The sequence below is a fragment of the Trachurus japonicus genome, chromosome 20, assembly GCF_045865225.1.
Source record: "Trachurus japonicus isolate A0001 chromosome 20, Traja_1.0".
Classification (NCBI taxonomy): domain Eukaryota; kingdom Metazoa; phylum Chordata; class Actinopteri; order Carangiformes; family Carangidae; genus Trachurus; species Trachurus japonicus.
The window spans coordinates 22,548,860-22,555,606 of NC_140926.1; the positions used below are offsets into that span (position 1 = coordinate 22,548,860).

At 37.2% G+C, this 6,747-nt stretch overlaps 1 protein-coding gene across 4 annotated transcripts in view; it reads left to right on the forward strand.

The window, feature by feature from the left end:
- ralylb (RALY RNA binding protein like b) overlaps nt 1-2,346 on the forward strand; it is a 104,337-nt gene extending 101,991 nt beyond the window's left edge. For all 4 annotated transcript variants that reach the window (XM_085763059.1, XM_085763058.1, XM_085763056.1 and 1 more), the window contains one exon: nt 1,834-2,346. The gene's annotated coding sequence lies outside the window, so the exon portion shown is untranslated. The remainder of the gene's footprint in view (nt 1-1,833) is intronic.
- The last annotated feature ends 4,401 nt before the right edge of the window (nt 2,347-6,747 follow it).

A 6,747-nucleotide genomic window follows, 5' to 3' on the forward strand; every position in this document is an offset into this window, starting at 1 on the left:
ACGTTGGCACATCATTTTCGTTTAGTTTTTTAGCTTTGATCAGAGTCACTTGAGATCATTTAACAGTTGGTAAAGAAAGACATTTCAGTTCATTTTACTGTTTGAAATCACTCCCTGTGGAATTATCTGACAAATGAACAGGTGTAGTGTTGCCTAAATGTAAAAAGCAGAGCATTGCATTGTGGGATTGTTAACACAGGTGTACTTTTTGTACCATTGTGGGAATTTTTGAGGGCAATGTGACTTTCACGCAGAAATTACACTCAAAAATAAATATGGCAGATTGTTATTGTGAAAGCATCTGAAGTTGTTACACATGTTTGTGGAAAACGCACAAGTTGGCCTACAAAAAGTTCCAGTATGTAGCCTAACTCTACATAAAACAACAATTTATGATGTTCACACTTTGATTCTTGTATGAATGGATCACACAACATATTGATTTGTCAACTTTTGAGATTCTGATACCAGGCTGTTCCCCTCCACTTGCCTTTTTGAAGCCAAGCTGCTAGCCTGCAGCTTTCTGCTTTCTATTTAAAGCTGTACAGAAAAGAAAATTGAATTTGAGCCCACTATGGGTCTTAACATTAGTGTAACTCATCTATCAGACGATGTAGCCCAAACGTTGTGCAAAATTCCAGTTTTGATTAAATCCGGGGTGAAAGTGTGGTATTTTTTTTTCGTATTGTATAATGCAGGCGCACGGATTATACGTCAGCCTGCTCACGATTCATCAGCCACTGATATTGGATCCGTCATCCGTCAATCAAACGTCTGAGACACACACACACACACACCGAGCTCGGTCTCGCCCCAAGCTTTGAATATCCCGCCGGCTCGATAACGACCAATCAAATTTGTGTTCCTTACTCGGCAAAACTCATACAGCAACTCGTGACAACTCGGCGCTGTACACCTTTAAGAGAGTAGAAGTTAGGGTCAATCAAATAACTATTTATGTCTTTGACTGTGTTAGTCATGAATTAATTTCTGTTATTCCCATAAATAATGGACGAGTGAGTTTAACTTCGGTACCGCTAACCGCCACACGTCCTCACTTCTCCTCACTGGTACCTGGTGACTGTGGCTACACCCGCAGACCTCCGTTACACTAGCAAAGCATTCTCAGAGATGTTAGCATCCTGACTACTTGTTTCATTTCTGTTGTCTTTTCTTATTTAATCTGATAGTTGAATGAGATTTACAAAATTAAAACAATTATTGATTACTACACCGTACTCCTATTGTTATTGTTTTTATGTTTTTTTTTTATCATCCACAAATATTTTGTAAGACATTCTGCTTACAATATTGACACAGCTAAAAAGTTTGTGTGCTCTAGCAAAAACGCTCGCAGCTAACATCAAACCATAGCCGTCCAGGCGTCTGGTGTCCCAGTTCTATCCACCGCTTTAGAAACCACATTACACTTCAGTTTCCCCCATTTCCATATGTCTGCTTTTTCAGAATTCTATCAGACTCACAAAAACCTCCTTGGCACATACATTTAAAAAAAACCTGAAAATCCCTCTCGAGGTCGTGGCGAATATATGAATGTTTTGCTTGCAGGCCTACCAAGGATAGAAAATCACATTGAGAAGAACCTCAATAAGTCATGACCAGAAGGATTAGAGAGGCAGCTCTGTCTACCAGCAAATATTTCTGCACTTCCCAAGATATTTCTGGGGCCATTCAAAAACGGACAAGCTTTAAAACTCTGCTTAATCCTCATCAGATTTACAGCTTTATAAACAGCCACCATGTTTGAGGAGGGGACAGAGTGATATAATGTGTTTTCATCTGGTTGTTTTTTTTCCTCTTTTATCACTACAGGGTGAGGAAGCAGACACCTCTGCTCGGTGGTATAAGAATTCATCATTACCTTCAAGAGACAGAAAAGGATCTCTGAGGGATCAAGACAACCATTCTGGACTGTAAGTTGTGTTCAAGAGATGATGAATCACATTTTAGATGCCCAACTGTGCAGCACAAACCGAATGTGATTTGCTCTCAAAAGAAAAATGTATTCAAGATCCATTTTAATGCATTGGCCCAAGTTGACCTCATGGATATTTTGTGCAATTCCTATTTCATAGCAAGAGGCTGACAGTACCATTATCCTGTTCCTGACAAAAAAATAAATAAATAAATCAGAAGTGAAGTAAATGAATAGGGACTTTTGAAATTTGTTAATTGAGTTACGTTGCAAGAAGGGAACTTGACATTTGTCGATCAATTGTTGCTGCTTTTATGAAGTGTATCTGTGCTGTAATTTCACAAACTGTTTTTTCAATGAATTTCTGTTGTTGCTCAAAAATCTAAATGAATAAATGACAGTCAGAACAATCTGTGAGCTCAGTGTAATGTTCAGAAAATGAATGAAACATCGGTGCCGTCTGGTTCGGATTCGACTCATACATAAGCCAATAGCTGTGAGCATGACTTTATCCCGCTTTATCCATTTATCACACAAATGCCCTGTGGGGCTGTTCCATCATATATTCCAACTCCTGCCAAGTTTTCAGAAGCAGAAAGGGCTTCCTGTGGTAGAGAGCCAATACTGGCACAGGCCTCCTGCCAGGGAGCATTGCCCTAGCGTCTCAGTGCGCTCCGCCCTGCTCAGCCTGTGCATCGCAACATGGACTGCTGCTGTTCAGGAGCCAACGCCTTTTCTCCTTCTCCTTCACCATCTCCTCTCTGCATTGATTCTGTCTAATGTAGGTGAGGGAGCAAGGCCAGCTTTTTTGGAAATGGTGGAAATGTAGTATTTTCAATGATACATTCAAGGCAAGACTTGTATTGGCTTTGATTTTATCCAAGTACAAGATTTGATTAGATTATTGAAAAAAATTTAGATTAATTTGCCTAAAAATCTGCCAAAAAAGAGGCAATATAAAAAAAATACACAAAACGTGAGCTTAGAATTATAAGGTTCTATCTCCATTTTTTTCAATATTGAGTTTTTTGCATAATATCATCCATTAGTGGTCTGTTAATGCCTGTGTGGTGTTATTTTTAAATTTTCAACATGTTTTAATTAGTTATTCATAAAATAAAAAGGTTCTGTCAACCAAAACACAAGCCGAGTTGGAACTTTGATGCTCAATATCTCGGAACTACCCTAAACGGAGATAGAACCTTATAATTCTAAGCTCACGAAAAGTCATGTGACTGTAAAGAACGAACACATGCGATAAAGCTGAACTGGTCGGCAACGTCACTCATTTGGTTCAGTTTAGCAACATTAACGATCACAATTTCACGATTACGCCTCAGCTGAGCAATTATAATTAACCTAATTACTACAAAATGAATTTTGTCACCAGTGATTGGGTGTCAGCATGTTCTACTGTTAACTATTCACTTCATGTTTGCTCCATGTTTTTCTGCTAAGATGTGGCCGAGGTAGTTGTTAGAGTAGGAACTTGAGTCAGCTGATATAAACCAGATGTCCCCAGCTGAATGCTCAGTAGCATCAATTTGATTTGACAGTTTAAATGATGGAAAAGCTTTCAGAGACCAGAGGTTGTTGACCAGGGCAGTTGCAGCTTAACCCTTGTGTCCTGTTCTCTGATTAGCTTCAACATTTGCATTGCTACCACACTGAATAAAGATTATTGTATTATTATTATTATTAGAGATTAGAGATTTGTTCAGGTAGGTTTAAATTTGTGTCCTTAAAAGATGTGGTATTCTGCTATTAAGACGGTAAGAAGGTTCAAAGTAAAGATTTAGTTGGATGCATGCAAACAGCTCAGCCAGTGAAATGCTAAGTCACAGCAATGCCCAATGGGTTTTCTACTCAAATGTTGAGAAATTTGACAAAAGTAAATGCATTTCACTCCACATCTGTTTTGTGGAAATTAGGCGTCCAGATATAATGGAGGTACATTTCCAGACGAGTGCCATTACAGTCATTGCAGAAAAAGAAGATAAAGATTATTAAAAGACTGAATGTCGAAACTGCAAAAGGGAAAAATGAAGTAGAAAACATGGTTTTTCTGTTTGTTTTGTGCATTAATATGTAAAAAGTCTCTACACAGATCTGATGTTTTCATCTACCGTTATTTTTCAGTCTGCTCAGTGGAGCGGAGGCATCGGTGGACATTTAGGTTACACGCTTCATTTACATCATGATTTATTTGCTAAATCGGTTTCCACTGCACTTTTTTTTTTTGCAATATTTAATTTTCTTTTTCAAATTTCCTGCACAGATAGAAAACATGCATAAAACATGTGGATGGAATCTGATCTGAAGCCCATGACATAATCAACCTAATTGATGCCACTGAGCAACAGTACTGTATATATACAGGTTAGGCTGTATCACTTCCTCCGCCCCAGGCTGGTTTGAAAGGGGAAGCATGAACATAAACGGGCCTCTGTCATATTTGTAGTTATAAACTCCTCCATTATTTTAATGTTGAATCATGTGATTCAGTGCTGTTGTTAGTTTAATTTAAACAAAGATATTCCTAGATTAAACCTGATTGGTGTCCAGCCAAGCAGATAGTTGGTTTTACCAGGTTCTTTGCTCCTGAGACTTGTAGCCATGGTTATTCAACATAAAATAAATTTCATCTGTTGCTCTTGTATAATTAATTTGAAATATTTTACTGCTTTGTTCCTTCTCAGACACTGTGCTAATTACTTGGATAATCCACACATGCCGCTGTAGACATTTTCACAATATTATTTGACCTTGAGTGGTTGAAAATGATTCCCATGCAAACAATGAGTTAGTTTTATAGTCATGTAATCCTCCAGCCCTTTGAACATCATAAATAAAATCCCATTCTCTCCTTTGTTGTGTCGTATTAGTTGCACAGAAAATGGGGGAAATAAAACTTTATCACCAGGGGTGAGTGAGAGAATGTTTTAAATCCTTTAAAATGGATTTATTAAAGTTAACACAATTTCATGAACACACCAGTCAACCCTGGCAGTGCTGCCTGAAAAAATACATACGATACAATTAAAATAATGACTGTCCTGCAGCTCATTCAAAATAAATGTCTGGTGAATGATGATAATGTGTAATATTTAGCACTATTTTTGTATCTAAAAAACATGTTTAAAGGGAAAATGGCTCTGCTACTTGTTTATCTTTTTGCTGGTAGCCTGTTATTAAATGAACAGTATGGTGATGTGTCAAATATTTTGCAAAAATAGGAAGAAAAAAAAACAGCCCCATTGCTTTTAACTGTTGTAATTTATCTGGGTCATTTAAGAACATTTCTGGCTCATTTTTTGGTTTGCCATGTAAATAGTTCCTTATCATGATCATTTCCAATACCAATGGATTAAAAAGCAACATTTTATTAAGTTTAAAATAATATACTGACAGTTTGTTGGAATCGTTGTGGGTTTTAACCAGAATTGTGGGGCTTGTAGAGATGTAACTGACAACTGTTGTATAGAAATGTAAATTTTTTGTAAAGATATTTTTATCAAAAGGCATGTTAATTGTAACTTTGTATTTTCAGTTCATGTAGCGGTTGTACGGCTAAAAAGAAAAAAAAAAGAAAAACACTCATTGTCGTTGTAGATAACTATTTGTGTTCTTATCAGTCAATAAAACGTTTGTGTCATAAATTCAACCAGTCAAATGTTTCAACACTTTATTTTACAAATAAACATGAACTAAAGGACAAAGAGACCTTTTGACTTTATTATTAAAGTGTTGCATATGAATACAGACATGATAATTAGTTTCGTACAGATTGTATGTAAATGTTTGGTGCATCATTAAGATGTGCCACTTAAAAATCCATTCTCTCCATTCATTACCATCTTCCTTCAATGCAAAGAACCCATTTAGTCAGGATCTATAATGCAGCAACATGTGCTGCAGTTGACATTAAAATGACACCAAGTGTCTGAATATATGTCAAATTGGCATCAATCAGCAGGAAACTGGACAGCATAGTGGCAGCTTGTCATCTGTGTTTCACTAATGGCGACAGTCACAGCAGCTGCCACTGTGTATCACTGTGTGCCCTCAACAGGGGCTTTTCACAGAATACTACCCTACATGACAATTTAGCAACATAAGTGGTAGAACATTTTAATTCTTGATTCTACTTCTGGCCTCAAGTTGTGGATTTTGGACCACAGGCCTCATTGTGAATAGATTAAGTTTGTTGTCCCCATTTTGAATTGAACAAACCCGTTGAACTAGCCTCTATTGGAAGTAAGTCAGATGAATGACATAGACAAGCAGATTTTCATTATAAAACACAATGCATTTTAATTGTAAAGAAAAAAGGATGAATTATGGTGTAAGAAGCCACAAGACCATTATTTTCACTTGATTTTTTCTTTAACTTTATGTAGCACTAGCTGGTGAAAACTATGCCTAACTGTGGTGACTTTAAGGCTCAAGGGTTTCACAATGTTTTGCCAATGGCGGCTGTGGCTCAGGAGGTAGACAATGGATGGGTGTGAATAAGCTTTTCCAAGCTGTGCCTAGCGCTGTATGAATGTGTGTGTGAAAGGGTGAATGTGACCTACAGTGTAAAGCACTTTGAGTGCAGAGACTAGAAAAGTGCTATATAAGTCCAAGTCCATTTACCATTTTACCAATGTTACCAACAGTTGGGGTCCTTTCTCACCAAAGAACACCAGACAATTTGAATTGAGTGGGCACAGTTTGGAAAAGTTTAGAACACTATGAACCAATCAGAAGAATCAAGACATTGTAGGCCACTCAATAGTAGATTATTATTAGTTCAATATTAGCCTATC